The sequence below is a fragment of the Sphaerodactylus townsendi genome, linkage group LG17, assembly GCF_021028975.2.
Source record: "Sphaerodactylus townsendi isolate TG3544 linkage group LG17, MPM_Stown_v2.3, whole genome shotgun sequence".
NCBI lineage: Eukaryota > Metazoa > Chordata > Lepidosauria > Squamata > Sphaerodactylidae > Sphaerodactylus > Sphaerodactylus townsendi.
The window spans coordinates 16,188,147-16,206,974 of NC_059441.1; the positions used below are offsets into that span (position 1 = coordinate 16,188,147).

The following is an 18,828-nucleotide window of genomic DNA, read 5'->3' on the forward strand; positions in this document are numbered from 1 at the left end:
TTCATGCTTAGTTGCTAAACAAAATGTTTGTGTGTCTGAGAGCATCATTTTTGTGGTTGGCATCTTTCAAGCTAAAGCAAGACAGCGAATCTCATGGGTTGGGTTTGGCGGCTCCCATCCATATGCAACTTTATGTAACATGCTAAAACATCTGCAGTATTTTTTTTTAAAAAAATGGAATCAGCAGTTTTCCATCAATGGCTTCATTCTTCTGTTTAAATAAAGTGCCTCGCATCTATACCTTCTGGCTCCTCAGATGTTGACAGCTGTTGAGAAGTGCTGGCATAATTTAAATTACGCTTTGTTTAATACATAATTAAATGCCTGAACAAAACACAAAGATAACCAAAAGGGAGAACATTTGAGATTGTGTTGAATGAGTGTGTGTGGGTGGGGATCGTTAAGGGAAAAGTAGGCACCCTTCTCCTAAGAACATCAGAAAGAGCCTGCTGGATCAGACCAGAGTCCATCTAGTCCAGCTCTCTGCTACTCGCAGTGGCCCACCAGGTGCCTTTGGGAGCTCACATGCAGGAGGTGAAAGCAATGGCCTTCTGCTGCTGCTGCTGCTGTTCCCGAGCACCTGGTCTGCTATGGCATTTGCAACCTCAGATCAAGGAGGATCAAGATTGGTAGCCATCGATTCTCCTCCGTAAATCTGTCCAAGCCCCTTTTGAAGCTATCCAGGTTAGTGGCCATCACCCCCTCCTGTGGCAGCATATTCCATATTCTCTTATTGCTCTTCCCATCCCCTTGATTTGGTGTGTATTTGGTTTGCTTTCCAGTTTAACTCGGAGAATTTCTGAAGTAATTTGTGTAGCTCTGTTGTTCATGGCTGCTTTGCAACAGTGTTCAGTTTGTGCTTCACTTTGTCCCCCTTACAGGTGGCTGTCCGTAACGGCACGTAAACACACTCACACGGCGCAGAAAAGGAATCTTGGTATAAGTACCGAAACCTATGGTGAGCTGCGCGTGCGCAGTTGTCTGTCCAGAGTCCGGAAATGAAGACTCGAGGAATGGCAGGTCTCTAATTCACCACTGCTGCTCCAGAGGCAAGACCAGGTAATTAGAGAAACTTGCATGGGGAATGAAGGAGAGATTCTGTGTTTGTGTTTCCTTTTAAAATACCTGGGCACAGTGGGAGGGAGTTGGGTTGCACATTGTTTGAGAGAGAAATGACTATTTCCATATGTGAAACCCCCATATCTAGTGGAATTTGAATGCTGTTGTCTTGCTTTGGTATTCAGTGACCAGTCACAGTACATAAAACAGCCTATAAATGTGGATGTGGCAAAATGAAAAATTAGGTGGTTAATACCTTGCAAAATGCAGTGTGAAGGCCAGAGGGAGCCCAGAATGCATCGGGATTTCTCCTAAGTGGCTTTTAAATATTGTTTTGAATGCAACCTCAGAGATAAAGCTATATTTCCTTAACTTGCATGTTGCTCAAGATAAGTGATGCTGTTTTGCAGTAATGTATTTTTTAATTCAGTAGTCTTTCTGCTTACCGGACTGCACGTTCAAATCCTGTCTGTATAGTGCAGGGGTCTGCAACTTGCGGCTCTCCCGATGTTCATGAACTACAATTCCCAACAGACCTTGCCAGCATGGCCAATTGGCTGATGGGAATTGTAGTCCATGAACATCGGGAGAGCCACAGGTTGCAGACGCCTGGTATAGTGTAAGGGTGGTGGATTCTCATCTAGAGAACTGAGTTTGACTCCCCGCTCCTCCACATGAGTGGCATGGAAGGTGTGATAGCAAGCTTTTGGGTATGTTGTGCTGCACGGGGCTCACAGGTGACCCTCTTTCCCCCGCACACACACGCGCACTGCCAGAGACATGAAGAGAGAACTGTTTGCCCAGTGGGTGTTTATGTTCTCAGAAGTACGATGAGCATTAAGTACTGAATGCCTCCAAATCCCATAAACCTCTTCAGCGTTCGGTGTGTTTGTGTCTGTGCACTTGTAATCAATTTGCTGTGTTTTTTCCCCCCCGCAAACTTGCTTCACTCATCTTATTATCCGCAGCATCTGAAACTTTAGTAGACACCATTTGTCACCAAATGGGGTGGTTTTGTTTTTGTTTTTTTTGGAAAGGAGAAAAATTCATCTGTGCTTAAAACTTGCAGAAATTGCTTTCCAATTAGGCTCTTCATAATTTCGTTCGCAGCAGAAGGAGGAACGTGGCTGTTTTTGACTTTTTGCCTGCTTGTTAAGTGACGTGGTGTCTTTCTCCCCCCTCTCTCCCCCCCCAATTTAACGTTCCGCAACATGTCTTTCGACAGATGTGCTGGCGCTGGGAGTAGTGCGGAATGTGTTGATGCCCCGTTTTTACACCCTGGCAGACGGTTTGACACTGAAAGTCTGCTGCTGTTGGGTGAATTTTCCTGATTGCTTTGCAGTATGTGCAAAGTAGTTTTAAAGAAGTCATAATTACCTCCCTAAAGGTGATTTGTGTGTGGGGGGGTTTATGGGGGAAAGGCCCACAATGGACATTGCTTTTCTCATTTTCACTTGAGTGACAGCGAAAGGAAATGATTCACCAGTCGGCATGCGTGTCTGCAGAACTCATATTTGGAAGCAAGACCCCCATATGTCCCGAATTGGTCTCTGCGCTCGGCAGAGGCCAACTTACTGGTGATCCCTGGCCCCTCAATGATACGGCTGGCCTCCACTCGGGCCAGAGCCTTTACAGCTCTGGCCCTTGCCTGGTGGAACGCTCTCCCACCAGCTGTCCGGGCCCTGCGAGATCTTGCTGAGTTCCGCAGGGCCTGCAAGACGGAGCTGTTCCACCGGGCCTTTGGGGAGCCTAGCCGTTGACTGGGGCCCCCTCCCTCTCCTCTTCTTTTATAACATCTAGCGGATCCTACCGCCCTCCCCTAGGGGTTTTTGGGGGAGTTGACAGCAGGTGCCATCTTATATTAATGTAATTTTAATAATGTAGTATTTTAATGGGGTAGGGTTTATTTTTATTAGAGCCGTACTAATTTATATCTACTGGTTTTTAACTTGATATTGTGCTCTACTTACATGTTGTTCACCGCCCTGAGCCCTCCGGGAGGGCGGTCTATAAACCCAATAAATAATAATAATAAATAAATAATAATGAAGGAAAAGGTGGAGGAATGTAGAGGCTAAGAATAAGCTGTAGTCTGGGTGGTCACAGGTTCATTTGCGACTTCTGCCTTCGGCCTCAAACCAAGCTCGCAATGTACTCTGAAGCCAGACTGTCGCCCTTCTGAGCCCGTTGACTTCAGTGGCTCGAGGAGGGTGTGTACTTCTTCTTAGGATAGCAATGCCACTGGAAAGAGGATGATTCTTGTCTATCTTACAGGGTTGTCGTAAAAATTAGAGATAATGGTTGACTCTTTGAAAGCACTGTAAACATACTAAGTGTTATCATGAATTTTGGTGCTGTGTGGTTTCCGGGCTGTTATCATGAATGTTGACTTGAAACAATGATGGTAAACTTTTGAGAATAATTATATTCTGATCTAAATCTGTGCGAGAAGCAATGGCCGCCCACCTGCCTGAATTTATCCGGGGCAGCCGCAAAGCTGGGGAGCAAGTGACCAAGAAGGATTTCCTCTTTGGCTATTGTGGGCTGGGGTGACTGGACTTGGCTGGGCTTGGGCAGCCAATCAGGTGCCGAGCCTGCCAAGAGTGGGGCGGGGCTTCCAGGCATGGATCCCTAAGCAACATCCCTCTGTATTTAGGGAGCCACCACCTGGACTGGCTACATTAGAAGCAATAACTTTAAACTTTTGAGAATAGTTTTATTCCAATCGGAACCTGTGCAAGAAAAGGTCCTTTTTTGATGCAAGGTCGAGCAGAAGCTTTGCCTCGTTTTTTGGCAAATCCTTTTCTGCTGTCGTAGATCCCAGCTTCAGATTTTCACTTTGATTTAAATTGCTCAAAAGGAACCACATGAGAGCCCCCAACCTGACCGACTTCACTTTCTGCAGTCTCAGGGTATCCTTCACATCCGTTCAGTATCGGATCATGCCAGTAGCTTTATTTGATGATTGCTGTTCCCCAAAAGATTAATGCAGAGCCTAGAACCAAATTTCTTACAGCACTTTAGAGTGGCTTAAATTTTTCCTTGGAAGCAGAAGAAGCCGATCTTTCCTCTCGGACACAGAGTGGCGAGCTTTGCATAGGGAGCCGCTGTTTACTGTGTCTAAGAAAACAGGAGTGAAGGGCTATAGCCGAAGGTTGAATTGTTTTGATGAATATTGTTTGGAATAGTGATGTTATTTATTTACGATGTACGTTTCATGTTCTTTGTGTTTTATTGTAACAGCCTTTGGCTTTGTGCAATAAACACTGTTTGTACTCTTTGTACCGATTTGGTAGTGCTGAAAACCAGTTTCTGTTCTCTCTGGGATACTCCTTACCAAAATGTTAGCGTGAGTGTGTGGATTTCCTGTGCTTTCATTCACTTTTGATGACATCATGGCTGATTTGATGACGTCATGGCTGAAGAGATAGAAAAAGTGCAGAGAAGGGCAACGAGGATGATTGAGGGACTGGAGCACCTTCCTTATGAGGAGAGGCTGCAGCGTTTGGGACTCTTTAGTTTGGAGAGGAGACGTCTGAGGGGGGATATGATTAAAGTCTATAAAATTATGCATGGGATAGAAAATGTTGACAGAGATAAATGTTTCTCTCTTTCTCACAATACTAGAACCAGGGGGCATCCATTGAAAATGCTGGGGGGGAAGAATTAGGACTAATAAAAGGAAACACTTCTTCATCCAACGTGTGATTGGTTTTTGGAATATGCTGCCACAGGCGGTGGTGATGGCCACTAACCTGGATAGCTTTAAAGGGGGCTTGGACAGATTTATGGAGAAGTCAATCTATGGCTACCAATCTTGATCCTTCTTGATCTGAGTTTGCAAATGCCTTAGCAGACCAGGTGCTCAGGAACAGCAGCAGCAGAAGGCCATTGCTTTCACCTCCTGCATGTGAGTTCCCAAAGGCACCTGGTGGGCCACTGCGAGTAGCAGAGTGCTGGACTAGATGGACTCTGGTCTGATCCAGCAGGCTAGTTCTTATGTTCTTATTATGCATAGGTCACCTATCTAGAGCCTGTTCTCTGCGCAGTGGGCTTGCAGTGGGCTCTCCTCACGTTCTTCTGATTACATGTGAGGAGGCAGCCCACAGCCAGCATAACAGTTTGTCTGACCACCTTTCCTTCACCTGGTTCTCTTAGATCTGCCCATCAACAGCCTTAAAGGCACAGAGCTCATCACCCCAGGAAGTCCCAAAACTAGAGCTGATATTCTCTCCCCCTCCATTCCATTCCCACCCCCCACTACACACACTCCACTTATTTTAAAATAAAGGCTTGTCTGCTTGTATGGCTGATTGGGGATTCAAACTGGCATCTCCCAGACCCTAGGCTGGCGCTCTAAGCATTGCACCTCATTGGAGATTTGCAAAAACAGGCTTGCAAGATTCATGGTGCTTATTGCAGTTCTCAGCTCTTAGCTCTTTGCAGGCTTTGTCTGTTTAAACATTGAAACAAGGCAGGCTCTTTTGCAAGTCTAAGCCTCTGCTCCTTAAAGGCACTTATTGCAATTCTTGACTCGGGAAGAGACTCAAGAGCCTGTGCGACTTGCCGATTGATAGGCGGGGGAGATTCGGAGTTTGATGCCTCTTATTCCCCATCCGAGGGCAGAAGACCGTCTCTTGCTTGCCAGTGGGGGGTGGGGGAGCCACACAATATCTTTGCTGTCAAAGTTCATAAGGAGACAATGAAAAAAAAAGAAGATTCGAGCCTCTTTCTCTTACCAGAAGGTGTCACTGCAGTTCAGTGGGAACTCAAGAGACAAAAGAGCTTCTGGCCCCTTTGGAACCGGGCTCTCTGTCATTTGCTGTTAGCGATTCAGCAAATGGTGCCACGCGGCTCCACCCAGAGAGACCGATATGTGTGCGTGCTTTGAAAGAATTGGCCTCGTACGCAGCCCCGTGTTTAGTGGAATGCTGTGTTTGCAACAGATAGCGTGTTCTTATTCCCTGGGTCCGGCGGCAGCTGTGGATTTCATTCCCCGCGGCTTCTGTTGCAGGGACCGCCAGGGAGAAGGCAGGAAGCAAATAGCTGACAGCCTCTCCCCGAGGAGCATGTTTTTGTGGGATTTTAATTGTTGTTTGCCTTGCGTTTTTCTTCCTGTGAACCAGCTCTTTTGGAACTCCCTTTTGGCTGAAGAGAGGGATGGAAATATGAGCCAGGGGGAAGGGCTGTCACTCAGTGGTAGCGTATCTGCTAGGAACGTGGAAGGATCGAGAAGGGCAACAAGGATGATTGAGGGACTGGAGCACCTTCCTTATGAGGAGAGGCTGCAGCGTTTGGGACTCTTTAGTTTGGAGAGCAGACGTCTGAGGGGGGATATGATTGAAGTCTATAAAATGATGCATGGGGTAGAAAATGTTGACAGAGATAAATTTTTCTCTCTTTCTCACAATACTAGAACCAGGGGGCATTCATTGAAAATGCTGGGGGGGGGGGGGAGAGAATTAGGACTAATAAAAGGAAACACTTCTTCACGCAACGTGTGATTGGCGTTTGGAATATGCTGCCACAGGAGGTGGTGATGGCCACTCACCTGGATAGCTTTAAAAAGGGCTTGGACAGATTTATGGAGGAGAAGTCGATTTGTGGCTACCAATCTTGATCCTCTTTGATCTGAGATTGCAAAAGCCTTAACAGACCGGGTGATCGGGAGCAACAGCCGCAGAAGGCCATTGCTTTCACATCCTGCATGTGAGCTCCCAAAGGCACCCGGTGGGCCACTGCGAGTAGCAGAGAGCTGGACTAGATGGACTCTGGTCTGATCCAGCTGGCTTGTTCTTATGTTCTTATGATCCAGGTTCAATCCCAGCATCCACAGCTATAAAAAGGATTGAGCAGCAAGCGATGTGAAAGTCTTTAGCTTGAGACCTGAGAGAGCCACTGCCAGTCTCAGCAGACAATACCAAGGATCTGACTCAGTATATGGCCACTTCATATATTCACATGCCATGTGAGGTAAATGGAGCCAGCGCGGTGTAGAGGTTAAGAGCAGGTGCACTGTAATCTGGAGAACCGGGTTTGATTCCCGCTCTGCCGCTTGAGCTGTGGAGGCTTATCTGGGGAACCAGATTAACTTGTGCACTCCAACACATGCCAGCTGGGTGACCTTGGGCTAGTCACAGTTCTTCTGTGTTTTGAATGTATTCTTGTTTTGTACTTCACAAATGTCTAGTAATTCTCTAGAGCAGGGGTCTGCAACCTGCGGCTCCCCAGATGTTCATGGACTACAAATCCCATCAGATGGGAATTGTAGTCCACGGACATCTGGAGAGCTGCAGGTTGCAGACCCCTGCTCTAGAGCCTATTTTATATGCCTAATAAAGGTGGTTGTTGTTGTTGAGTTGTAAGCCCCTTTGAGTCTCCTTACAGGAGAGAAAGGGGGGATATAAATCCAAGCGCCTCCTCCTCCTCTTCTTTCTACTGTTTTCTTTCTTTCTTCTTTACTGTGTTTACTTGCAAGGTTGGGAAAAGGATTTATTTAGGTGGGAAAAAACTCCTTCACCTTTCAGTTCAAAATTGGGAAGGTGGCTCACAGAGCAGTGAAAAACAGTAAAACAAAATTAATATTGGTACAATAAGTAGAAAGTAGAAACAAGAGGGATATGCTAGCTAGCTATTAACACTGCCCCACTCACTCATAAGAACATAAGAACTAGCCTGCTGGATCAGATCAGAGTCCACCTAGTCCATCATTCTGCTACTTGCAGTGGCCCACCAGGTGCCTTTGGGAGCTCACATGCAGGATGTGAAAGCAATGGCCTTCTGCTGCTGCTGCTCCTGAGCACCTGGTCTGCTATGGCATTTGCAATCTCAGATCAAGGAGGAGGATCAAGATTGGTAGCCAGAGATCGAATTCTCCTCCATAAATCTGTCCAAGCCCTTTTTAAAGCTATTCAGGTTAGTGGCCATCACCACCCGCTGTGGCACTCTGAAAAGGACAGCCCTGTATACAGCCCCTCCCCTTATAAATCTTTCCCAGTTTTATTTTGTTTTTAAAAGAATCTCTGTGCTCATTTATTATGTATGATTGAAAGCCAGTGACGCAGAATAGAGGTTGGGGTACTCGTAGTGTGGTGGTGTGACCGCTATTGTATGTGCTGGCAATTAGATGGAACAGCAGACCTCCACGCTGAGAAATGTTCTGCCATGTTTGACACAGGATGGCTTCTTTCTGTTCAGTCCTCCACCCTCAACAGAGATGGGAAGCGATGCAGGGCACACTTCCATCCAGTTTGGCCGAGAATCCCATCCCCGAGGAACAGTCAGGCTGAGTTTCCAATGTCGTCGGTCTTGGTTTGTTGATTTCTTTCAGGAGCCAAGTTTGGTTCAAAAGCAGGAAAGGAATCAGAGCCACCACTGAGTCTATCCAGCTCTCAAAATTGCTACAAAACCCCCTGGAAAGTCCTGCAAGATGAGTTTCCTATTGGGGGACCGCTATTCTGGAGCTGAGTTTATCCTTTGGTTCCCCATTTCCAGTGGTGGGATTCTGTTAATGTATCTGACAGACCCCCACCACCACTTGCCCCCCCCCACTCCCCCCTGCTGACCACTTACCTGGTTGGTGCGGATGTTGGGTCTCCAGGGGAGGAGATGAGGGAAGGTGGCGGCTGCAGCTTATCCTGGAAGGGCGAGGGAGGGGGCTCGGTGATTAATCCCTCATCAGCACAACGGAAATGGGCAGTAGTGGGATTCAGCCAGTTTGGTGAACTAAGGGAAAAATTAGCTACTGGTTCAGTCGAACCGGTGCGAACCGACTGAATCTCACCACTGCCCATTTCCCTTGTGCTGTTGTTTTGGCGTGGGATTCATCACCCTTTAGGGCAGTGATGGCGAACCTTTTTGAGACCGAGTGTCCAAATTGCAATCCAAACCCTTCTTATTTATCGCCAAGTGCCAACCTGGCAATTTAACCTGAATGCTGAGGTTTTAGTTTAGAAAAAAAACGGTTGGCTCACTCTTCCTCCGCCCCACCTGCTCGAGCAGGGGCCAGCCTGCTCTAGCCTCCAGCAAGTCCTGCATGCGCTGCTCTGTGCCGCTCTAGCATCTCTGTCTCCTCTGCGCTCCCCCCCCCCCCTCAGTCTGCAGCCACCCGGAGCACAGGCACCAGGCCTGCCAGCCGAGTCCTTCCTGCTCACTGTGGTGCGCGCACATCATGCTCAGTGGCCCAGGCCAGCCTAGATGTGGGTGTGTGGGGGGGTGATTTTCCACCCCCCACATGATGAACTCTGTGTGCGCGTGCCCATAGAAAGGGCTCCAAGTGCCACCTCTGGCACCCATGCCATAGGTTCGCCATCACTTCTTTAGGGCTAAGGATGCCTCCCCTTGGAGATAGTGCTTCTGTTCTAATTCTCGCCTAACATCTTTCCTGCCCTGTTAGGATTCATAACATATGAAGGCTGCCGCTTTGCGGCCACTTCTGAAGGGGAAAAAATGACGTTTGGAAGGCAGGCTTTTTATATAGCTTTTCAGTATCTGATGGAAGTTTTATGTTCTTTGTGAAATGAAAAATAGCTAATAAAAGAAGTGTGAAATCTGGCATCGTTTCACTTTTCTGTTTTGGCTCTTTGGTTTATATCGCTCTGCTACGATATTGCTTTTCTCTTGACCTGAAGAAAGTCGTGCTGAATTCCTTTTATAGGTTAGTTGGCAGAATTTTTCACTCTGGAACTCTTAAATGTTGGGTGAAGGTTGACCTTAGTACTTCATTATCTGTAAACACTTCCAGTGGTGGTGTTTATTAACGCATTTGGATATTTCACAAATAGTTCAGCGTTTTCCTCTTTTAACTTTTGTCAGATTTTATTATAGGTGGGTCAACAGTGTAGACAAATCCGGTCTGTGATGCAAGATCTTAAGGTTTTATATCTAATTTAGACTTCACTTTGTGCATTTCAGCTTTGCACAGGATGGAGAACATCAGTAGAAATCTTAGAACTCACTACAGAATTTAGAATCCCACCTTATAAAGCTTTGATAATATTAAATACGTTGCAAATAACTGTTTGGCATAAGAGGTGACAGAATTGAAACAAGATGTCTGGTTAGTGAACCTTTGTTGTTAAATTCAAATGGTTTTTCAAAAAATCATACTTCATAATTTCTTATACTTCATGAGCCCTTTGGGGGAGGGCAGTATAAAAGTGGAACAAATAAATAAATAAATAAATAAATAAATAAATAAATAAATAAATAAATAAATAAATAAATAAATTGCTTGTGTAACCTCAGCTTGTGGGTTCTGTGGGGCAGAACTTGGAATGAGTTTGCAACAACAATTTTTAAAAACAGAATGGTTTACTTTCTTAACAAATAACATATAACATCAACATTTAACATCACACTTCAAGGTCCTGTTCAGGTTGCATTTTCAAGTCCTTATATTTACAGTCTACTGATACTGCCAAGTCCAATTCTTCTTTGCAAGTGGGTTGGCTCCTGAAGACTCCAAGGGCTTGATGAACAGGATTCAACATGATGAAGGTTTCCAGGAGAACTCTCACCCATTACAAACATAAAAAAGAACCCTTAACAAGGTGTTAAGGGCTTATACAACCAAGGTCCGAGTCTGGTAGCCTTGTCTCCTCCAACTACATGAGCTCTGCAGCCTTCTCCTGCTTTGGGTCTCCACCCCTTTCTGGGTCAACCCATTCTGAGCATGGGGGTTACACTTGCTGATCGGCTGAATACTTATTCACGTTTGTAGTCTGTCTGGAGTCCAAGTGAGAGAGGTTGACTATAACTGAAGCAAATAAATAAATGGATGCCTTAATGAAGAATGAATGTTAACTGATGGCTTGGGAACATTATGTATCCATGTGCCATCTAGCTGCAACTGATTTATGGTGACCCCAACAAGGGGCTCCCAAGGCAACTGAGGTACAAGAGGTAGTTTGTCATGGTCTTCCTCTGTTGAGTCTTCCTTGGTGGTCTCCCATCCAAGTACTTCTTATCTCCTGAGATCTGGTGATATTTCTGTACCATACCATATCATTCTGCCTCCTTGAGGGCGTGAAAGGGGGTTTATAAAGCAGAGTGTTTTGACTTCAGTTGTTCAGGCATTGTGGCTGAGTCACAGCTTGTGTGTGAAGTGACCATGTCCAAGTTTGTGTGCTCCTTGCTCCTTTGTTTCATGTGTAGAGCTGTGGTAAACGTTTCCATCTTGGTTCATTAAGACTTAGACTTGCCTTCATGCTTCACTTGAGAAGTTCTATCAGATTGGCCACTTAATAACAAAACCTTGGTGTGATCCAACATGGCTTGTATGACAACCTAGATTTAGGTTCCTTTATTCAAGTTCTTCAGTTCAACCTCTTGCTTAGTTGTGGAATCCACTGGGTGATTTTGGCCTGGCCACTCTTTTTCGCCCTAGTTTACAACAATGAGTTGGTATGTGGATAAGCCTGTGATAACACTTTAAACCTCTAGGAATGGGGGAACAGAGGTCTGAGGAACATAATTTGTTAGTAGTTCCTTGTTGCTGAAGGAGTTCATTAGAAAATGTTGGAAGGTTGGTAGATGGAGCAATCAGATACTTCCATCTAAGGCAACCTATTGCTTGGATATGTTGGGTGTGTTTCAGCTTTGGCTTGATTGAGTTCTTAATACACGTGCCTTTGGAATTAGCAAGTTTAGAGAGAAGGGAAGGAGGGTCATACAGGAAGTGAATTTAGGATTTCTGTTCTTTAAGAAGCGGGCGTGGATGCTCTTCATTCAGTTCCATCGGTGGGTACAATGGCGTAGTGGCTAAGAGCAGGTGCACTCTGATCTGGAGGAACCGGGTTTGATTCCCTGCTCTGCCGCTTGAGTTGTGGAGGCTTATCTGGGAAATTCAGATTAGCCTATGCACTCCCACACACACCAGCTGGGTGACCTTGGGCAAGTCACAGCTTTTCGGAGCTCTCTCAGCCCCACCCACCTCACAGGGTGTTTGTTGTGAGGGGGGAAGGGCAAGGAGATTGTAAGCCCCTTTGAGTCTCCTACAGGAGAGAAAGGGGGGATATAAATCCAAACTCCTCCTCCTCCTCCTCCTCCTCCTCCTCCTCCTCCTACTACTACTACTACTACTACTACTACTACTACTACTACTACTACTACTACTACTACTACTACTACATGGCTCATCCCCTGTGACCATTTGGTCAACTTTCATTTTTGTCTGTGTGTTTTTAAAGGCCGCTGTGTTCAAAAAGGGCTTGAAGGTTTAGATTAGTCCTCAAAGCACCGGAGGGAAAAAATCTAAATAAATGAAAGCTGACAAGTGTCAGAGACTAGGAAAGTTCATGAGTTATGCCTGCGTCTGTATCATTCCTTCTGTGTGGATTTGTTTTTGGCCCTTTACCCTTTGTTGGCTCAGAGGCCAGGGGGTGTGGGGGGGAGGTCAGTTGAATGTGTCTATTACAGAGGGATCACTTCTGCATTTTTGGAAAACAACAACAAAAAGTCCATTCAGCTGGTACTTTTTGCAGTCTGGGGAGCCCCAGTCTACCAGAAGAAGTTTCAAGGAAGTATTTGAAAGGACATCTGCAGAATCATTTTGTGCAATTCGTTGGGTGCGATAGTCCCTCTAACCCAGTGGTGGCGAACCTTTGGCACTCCAGATTTTATGGACTACAATTCCCATCAGCCCTTGCCAGCATGGTCAGTTGGGGCTGATGGGAATTGTAGTCCATAACATCTGGAGTGCCAAAGGTTTGCCACCACTGCCCGTGGCAGGGATCTGCACAGAAGTTCCCCACTACTGAATGACACAGAGCCTCCTGTCGAAAGCTCTGTGAGAGCTCCCCCTATTGGTGACCACCCAATGTGTGTGGCACCAATACTGTATCTATGCAGCCATGTGGCTTACAAAGAACATTGATTTGGGAACTTGGTTATTTACTTCATTTATACCTTTCATTTCTCCCCAATAGGCGGACCAGGGGTGGGATTCAGCAGGTTCACACCCCTTCAGCATAACCGGTTGTTAAAATGGTGTTTGTGAGCTCCCAAAGGCACCTGGTGGGCCACTGCGAGTAGCAGAATGCTGGACTAGATGGACTCTGGTCTGATCCAGCTGGCTTGTTCTTCTGTTCTTCTTCTTATGTTCTTAAATTATTTGAATCCAACCACCAGAACTGGCTGTTAAATTATTTGAATCCCACCACTGAGGGGAACCCAAACCAGCTTACATCTTTCTCTGTTCCTCCATTTTATTTATTTATTTGTGAGATTTTTACACCGCCCTTTCCCTTCTGGGCTCAGGATTGTTTCCATTTTTCATAAATATAGAATATTACGAAATGAATGCACTATAACCGTGGTGGCGAACCTTTGGCACTCCAGATGGTTATGGACTACAATTCCCATCAGCCCCTGCCAGCATGGCCAATTGGGACTGATGGGAATTGTAGTTCATAACATCTGGAGTGCCAAAGGTTCGTCACCACTGCACTATAATATGAGTGGGATCGGGTTAGCCTGATCTAATCAGATCTTAGAAACTAACAAGGGTCAGCTCTGGTTGGCATTTGGATGGGAGATGACCAAGAAAGTCCAGGGTGGCTACACAAAGGCAGGCAATGGCAAACTCCATCCGAACCTCTCTTGCCCTGAGAGCTCTATGGGGTTCCATAACCCAGGTGTGGTTTGATGGCTCTTTCCACGACTGCAATATAACGGGAGGAAAGCATTAATATTTTGCTACATTTTGGGTAAGCTAAACTGTACCAATCCATTTTTTCTGGGAGGGGGAGGAGGAGGAGTTTGGATTTATATCCCCCTTTCTCTCCTATAGGAGACTCAAAGGGGCTTACAATCTCCTTGCCCTTCCCCCCTCACAACAAACACCCTGTGAGGTGGGTGGGGCTGAGAGAGCTCCGAGAAGCTGTGACTAGCCCAAGGTCACCCAGCTGGCATGTGTGGGAGTGCACAGGCTAATCTGAATTCCCCAGAGAAGCCTCCACAACTCAAGCGGCAGAGCTGGGAATCAAACCCGGTTCCTCCAGATCAGAGTGCACCTGCTCTTAACCTCCTATGCCACTGCTGCTTTGAGTCCTTGCCAGTGGGGGAGTGGGAGAGAGAAAACATTCCTTCATTCCTTCTGACCCATCCATTCAATAGAAAGATTACATGATTTGTGTTTCCTTATAACTTCTACCTCTCCCCCCTCGATGTGTTGGTGGATAAAGTGATTTCTATTGTTTCCTTATGGACAATGCAAAAGGCGTTGCGAAAAGTCCATCCTGTGACACAGGAGCCTTCAAAGGACAAAGCTTAAGGATGAGTGACATGCATTATTGTAAATCTTCTGCCAGTGACTTTCATGATTGTAAATCTTTCTGCCGGATCCTTCAAGTGCCCCCGGTTCGACCAAAGACATTTGGTACAGGCCTGTCGATTAATTTTTCTGGTCAAACAGACGAAGGTGTCTTGGCGAGGTTGTCTGTGCTCTTCCCTGTCAGATGGATGAGCTGGCCAATGTTTTCCTCCTTGACCTTGGATTCGAAGCCTCCTTGCGGATTTCAGAGGCAGAATTGCCACCCAAGAGTTATGTCCCAGAAGCAATTGGTTTTCAGGCAACTCTGGTACGTGGCATTTGTGTGTTTTTTTCTGTGTGCTACGTGACAGATGAGCCACAAAAACAAGCTGGAGGGGAAAAAAATGGGATGGCTGGGAAGGAGAAGGACTGGTTTTTTAATTTGTTGCCCTCAGCAGAAGAAATCTGCCACAAAAGTCAATGTTGTAGGGAACTGACTTTTGCTGTTGGTTCAGGACGTGAACCTGTTACAGTCGGTTCAAAAACTGACCTGACCTAAGTGGTCCAAGCTAGCCTGATCTTGCCAGATGTCAGAAGCGAAGCAGGATTGGCCCTGGTTACAGAGGCGGGATCCAGCAGGTTCTCACAGGTTCCCGAGAGTAGGTTACTAATTATTTGTGTGTGCCGAGAGGGGGTTACTAATTGGTGATTTTGCCACGTGATTTTTGCCTTAGTTACGCCCCTCCTCTCAGCAGTAGCGCGCAGAACTTGAAGCAGTCTAGCAGGAGGTGCACCGGCGTGTTTGGCAGCCTGCGTCTGCGTACATTCGTTTCCCGCCCAAGGACCGGCGCAGTGGCTGCGTCCTTGCCACAGCCCCGCCCAGGAATGCCCCGCTCCCCAGAATGCCAGGCCACGCCCCCGTCGTGCCCTGCCCAGCCTCATTGGTGCTACGCCACAGTTTGAATCCCACCACCATGGGAACCTGTTACTAAAATTTTTGGATCCCACCACTGCCTGGTTAGTACTGGGATGGGAGACCATAAAGGAAGCCCAGGGTCACTGAGCAGAGAAAGGCAATGGCAAACCATCTCTGAACATTTCTTCCCTTGCAAATCCATCAAAGAAGCTGTAAGTCAATGGTGAGTGGTCAGCACCTCTGTCACCATAGCAATCAAGAAGGGCTTTACCCATTGGAAGGTGAAGAAGAAAGCATTATCTTTAGGCTGTGATGTGATTATTTTGGCTGTGATTATTTGTGAGCTTCTGTTTTTCCTATAGGGATCATAAGTTGCTTACATCATTCTTCTGTCCTCCGTTTTATCAGGGCCTTAAACTGGTACAGCAGTCTGTGTAGGAAAACACACCTGCATCTAAAGAAAACTGGTTGCATTGCCTTAAACTGGTACAGCGGTCTGTGTAGGAAAACACACCTGCATCTAAATAAAACTGGTTGCAGGGCCTTAAACTGGTACAGCGGTCTGTGTAGGAAAACATACCCGCAGCTAAAGAAAACTGGTTGCAGGGCCTTAAACTGGTACAGCCGTTTGTGTAGGAAAACACACCTGCATCTAAAGAAAACTGGTTGCAGGGCCTTAAACTGGTACAGCCGTTTGGGTAGGAAAATACACCTGCACCTAAAGAAAACTGGTTTCAGGGCCTTAAACTGGTACAGCGGTCTGTGTAGGAAAACACACCTGCATCTAAAGAAAACTGGTTGCAGGGCCTTAAACTGGTACAGCCGTTTGTGTAGGAAAACACACCTGCACCTAAAGAAAACTGGTTGCAGGGCCTTAAACTGGTACAGTGGTCTGTGTAGGAAAACACACCTGCACCTAAATAAAACTGGTTGCAGGGCCTTAAACTGGTACAGTGGTCTGTGTAGGAAAACACACCTGCATCTAAAGAAAACTGGTTGTATCGCCTTAAACTGGTACAGCAGTCTGTGTAGGAAAACACACCTGCATCTAAAGAAAACTGGTTGCAGAGCCTTAAACTGGTACAGCGGTCTGTGTAGGAAAACACACCTGGACCTGAAGAAAACTGGTTTCAGGGCCTTAAATTGGTACGGCCGTTTGTGTAGGAAAACATGCCTGCACCTAAAGAAAACTGTTTGCATGGCCTTAAACTGGTACAGCAGTCTGTGTAGCAAAACACACCTGCATCTAAAGAAAACTGGTTGCAGGGCCTTAAACTGGTACAGCGGTCTGTGTAGGAAAACACACTGTGTAGGAAAGCACACTAAAGAAAACTGGCTTGCGGAAGGTCTGGAAACCTTTTGCCAACTCCGGCTGGCTGCTCCTGTTTTGTAAACGGGGCACTGTTGGATCGTGTTTGACTGGCATGTGGAATAAGCTACATCGTAATCTCGGCTTTCAAATTCCTAGGCTATAAATCACTTGCTTCTCCCTCTCCCCAGATTGCCTCCCCCCCCCCCATCCTTCTTTAGCAGAAGTACAATTCGCTTAAGAGGATTATTGCTGCAGTTAATTCTTCTCATACATCCTTTCTGCCACTGATACACCTCCCTGGCTTTTTCCATTTCAAAAGGCAATTTAGTTCCTGTCTAATGTGTAGGTTTGTAAAAGTTAAAGAATGGTTCCGTCAGAAGTGGTAGTTACCCTTTGGTACCCGATGCGAGTCTTTATTTGTGAATGAAGATCTCGAGGCAGGGAAACATAATATGTAGAGTTTTTCAGATGAATTAAGAGCTAGCGGAGGTATATGATCAGTAATGCTGGGTTTGCACAGCTTTCCTTGTGAAGAAGCGTAATCTCTTCTTACCCGCTGCGCCTTTGAAAACCTGCAACAACCCTCTATTTTGTGTTTACTTGGAGCAAAGCACGACAACTTCAGTAACTGATTTTTAATTTTTTTATCTGCATCTGTAGATTGGAGAGCCAGGGTGTATGCAAGAGAAAAATTCAGCAAGATCAAGGCCTTTCCACACAGACGCTTTAAAACATTTTGGAGCAGGAAATAAAAGGTTTCCTATATGGAGTTCTGCATTGTTTATTTCCCCAAAACATTCGATTTGCAACCTCAGAAATGTTTTAAATGCGATTCTTTTGGCTGAATTTTTTTTTTAAAGGCTTCGTTTGTGTTCTGTCCCTTTAAGAGGCCATTTTGTGAGCTCAAACTGCTTGCCTGCAGAAGCCTCTTGCCCTGTTTTTGGAGCATTGTTGAGATTTTGGTTTCCCCTATCTCACAGGTGTCAAACTCACAGCCCTCCAGATGTTATGGACTACAGTTCCCATCATCCCTTGCTAGCATGATTCTGGCAAGGGATGATGGGAACTGTGGCCCATAACATCTGGAGGGCTGCAAGTTTGACACCTAAGCCCTATTTGTTTATAGTCTAGGCTGACCAGACATCCCGCTTTTGGCGGGACAGTCCCGCCTTAAAACAATTTGTCCCACGCCCCGCGGGTTTTTTCAAGTGTCCCGATTTTTGGAAGGCTGCTGCACTGCCTTCTGGGGCGCAAGGCAGTGCGGCAGCCTCCCACGCACGCAGCCGCAGGAGCACTGCCTTCTGGGGCGCTCCCGTTTCCCACCCTGTCACAGGGTGGGAAATGGGAGTGCCCCAGAAGGTAGTGTGCTCCTGCGGCTGCGCGCAAATGCGCTCGCGCGCGCGGCCGCCCACCTACCCACCCATCCCGGGTTACAAAGGTGACCATCTGGTCACCTTATTATAGTCTCCTCTCCTTTGGTTTTCGGAGTAAGTCAGGTGTGCTTGATAGTTTTATGCTTGGAGATGTACCCCTCCACTGACTGTCCAAACTCAATTTGTTTACAATTCAGCAAACAAAACCGAATCATTTCTCCAAATACTCCTTTTCTCATTGATGGAAACCACTCCGCCTATGACAAATTTGATATGAACTGAATAGGCGTTTTGTTCTGCGAATTGACTTTCTCTCTTTTTGGTGCTGGAAAGTTGCTTTTAGATTCAAAATGTGTAAAATTGGAGCTTTTAATATCTATTCATCATCAACTCCCTCCTTTTGAAGATTTCTGAGGGGTGGGGGAAAGGATGCTTCTGGTATTTTCTTAAGAGAACACGCAGTGCTGCTTGTTAAGGGGAGAAAATTGCTTCCCGAGAAAAGAGAGAATGCTCCGTAATTAGGATTTATTTTTAAAGGCTATAAAAACATGATTAGAGTCTTCCAGATTTCTTAACTTCCCCCCCTTAATAAAACAAGATCTGAAAGTGTTCAAGTGATTAGTTCAAATAGTAACTATTGTTCGCCTACCTCTGCTCTGATCAATGTGCACAGTTCGAGGACAGCCAGTTAACAGCAACTGGAGGTACTTTTCATAGACTCTGCTGAATTCTCCGTGATGGGTGGGGAAATGTTTGAAAGTGATCCATCTCCTTTTCTCCACGGCTTGCTAGTTTCCTACACAGACATTTTCCCCTGTGTGTAGAGCAGAGGTCTGCAACCTGTGGCTCTCCAGATGTTCATGGACTACAATTCCCATTAGTCCCTGCCAGCATGGCCAATTGGATTTGTAGTCCA

At 46.2% G+C, this 18,828-nt stretch overlaps 1 long non-coding RNA gene across 1 annotated transcript in view; it reads left to right on the forward strand.

Annotated features, from left to right (window-relative positions):
- Nucleotides 1-890: 890 nt before the first annotated feature.
- LOC125446126 overlaps nt 891-18,828 on the forward strand; it is a 133,732-nt gene continuing 115,794 nt past the window's right edge. Inside the window, exon 1 of the long non-coding RNA XR_007246370.1 lies at nt 891-1,059. This is a non-coding gene — a long non-coding RNA (uncharacterized LOC125446126). The remainder of the gene's footprint in view (nt 1,060-18,828) is intronic.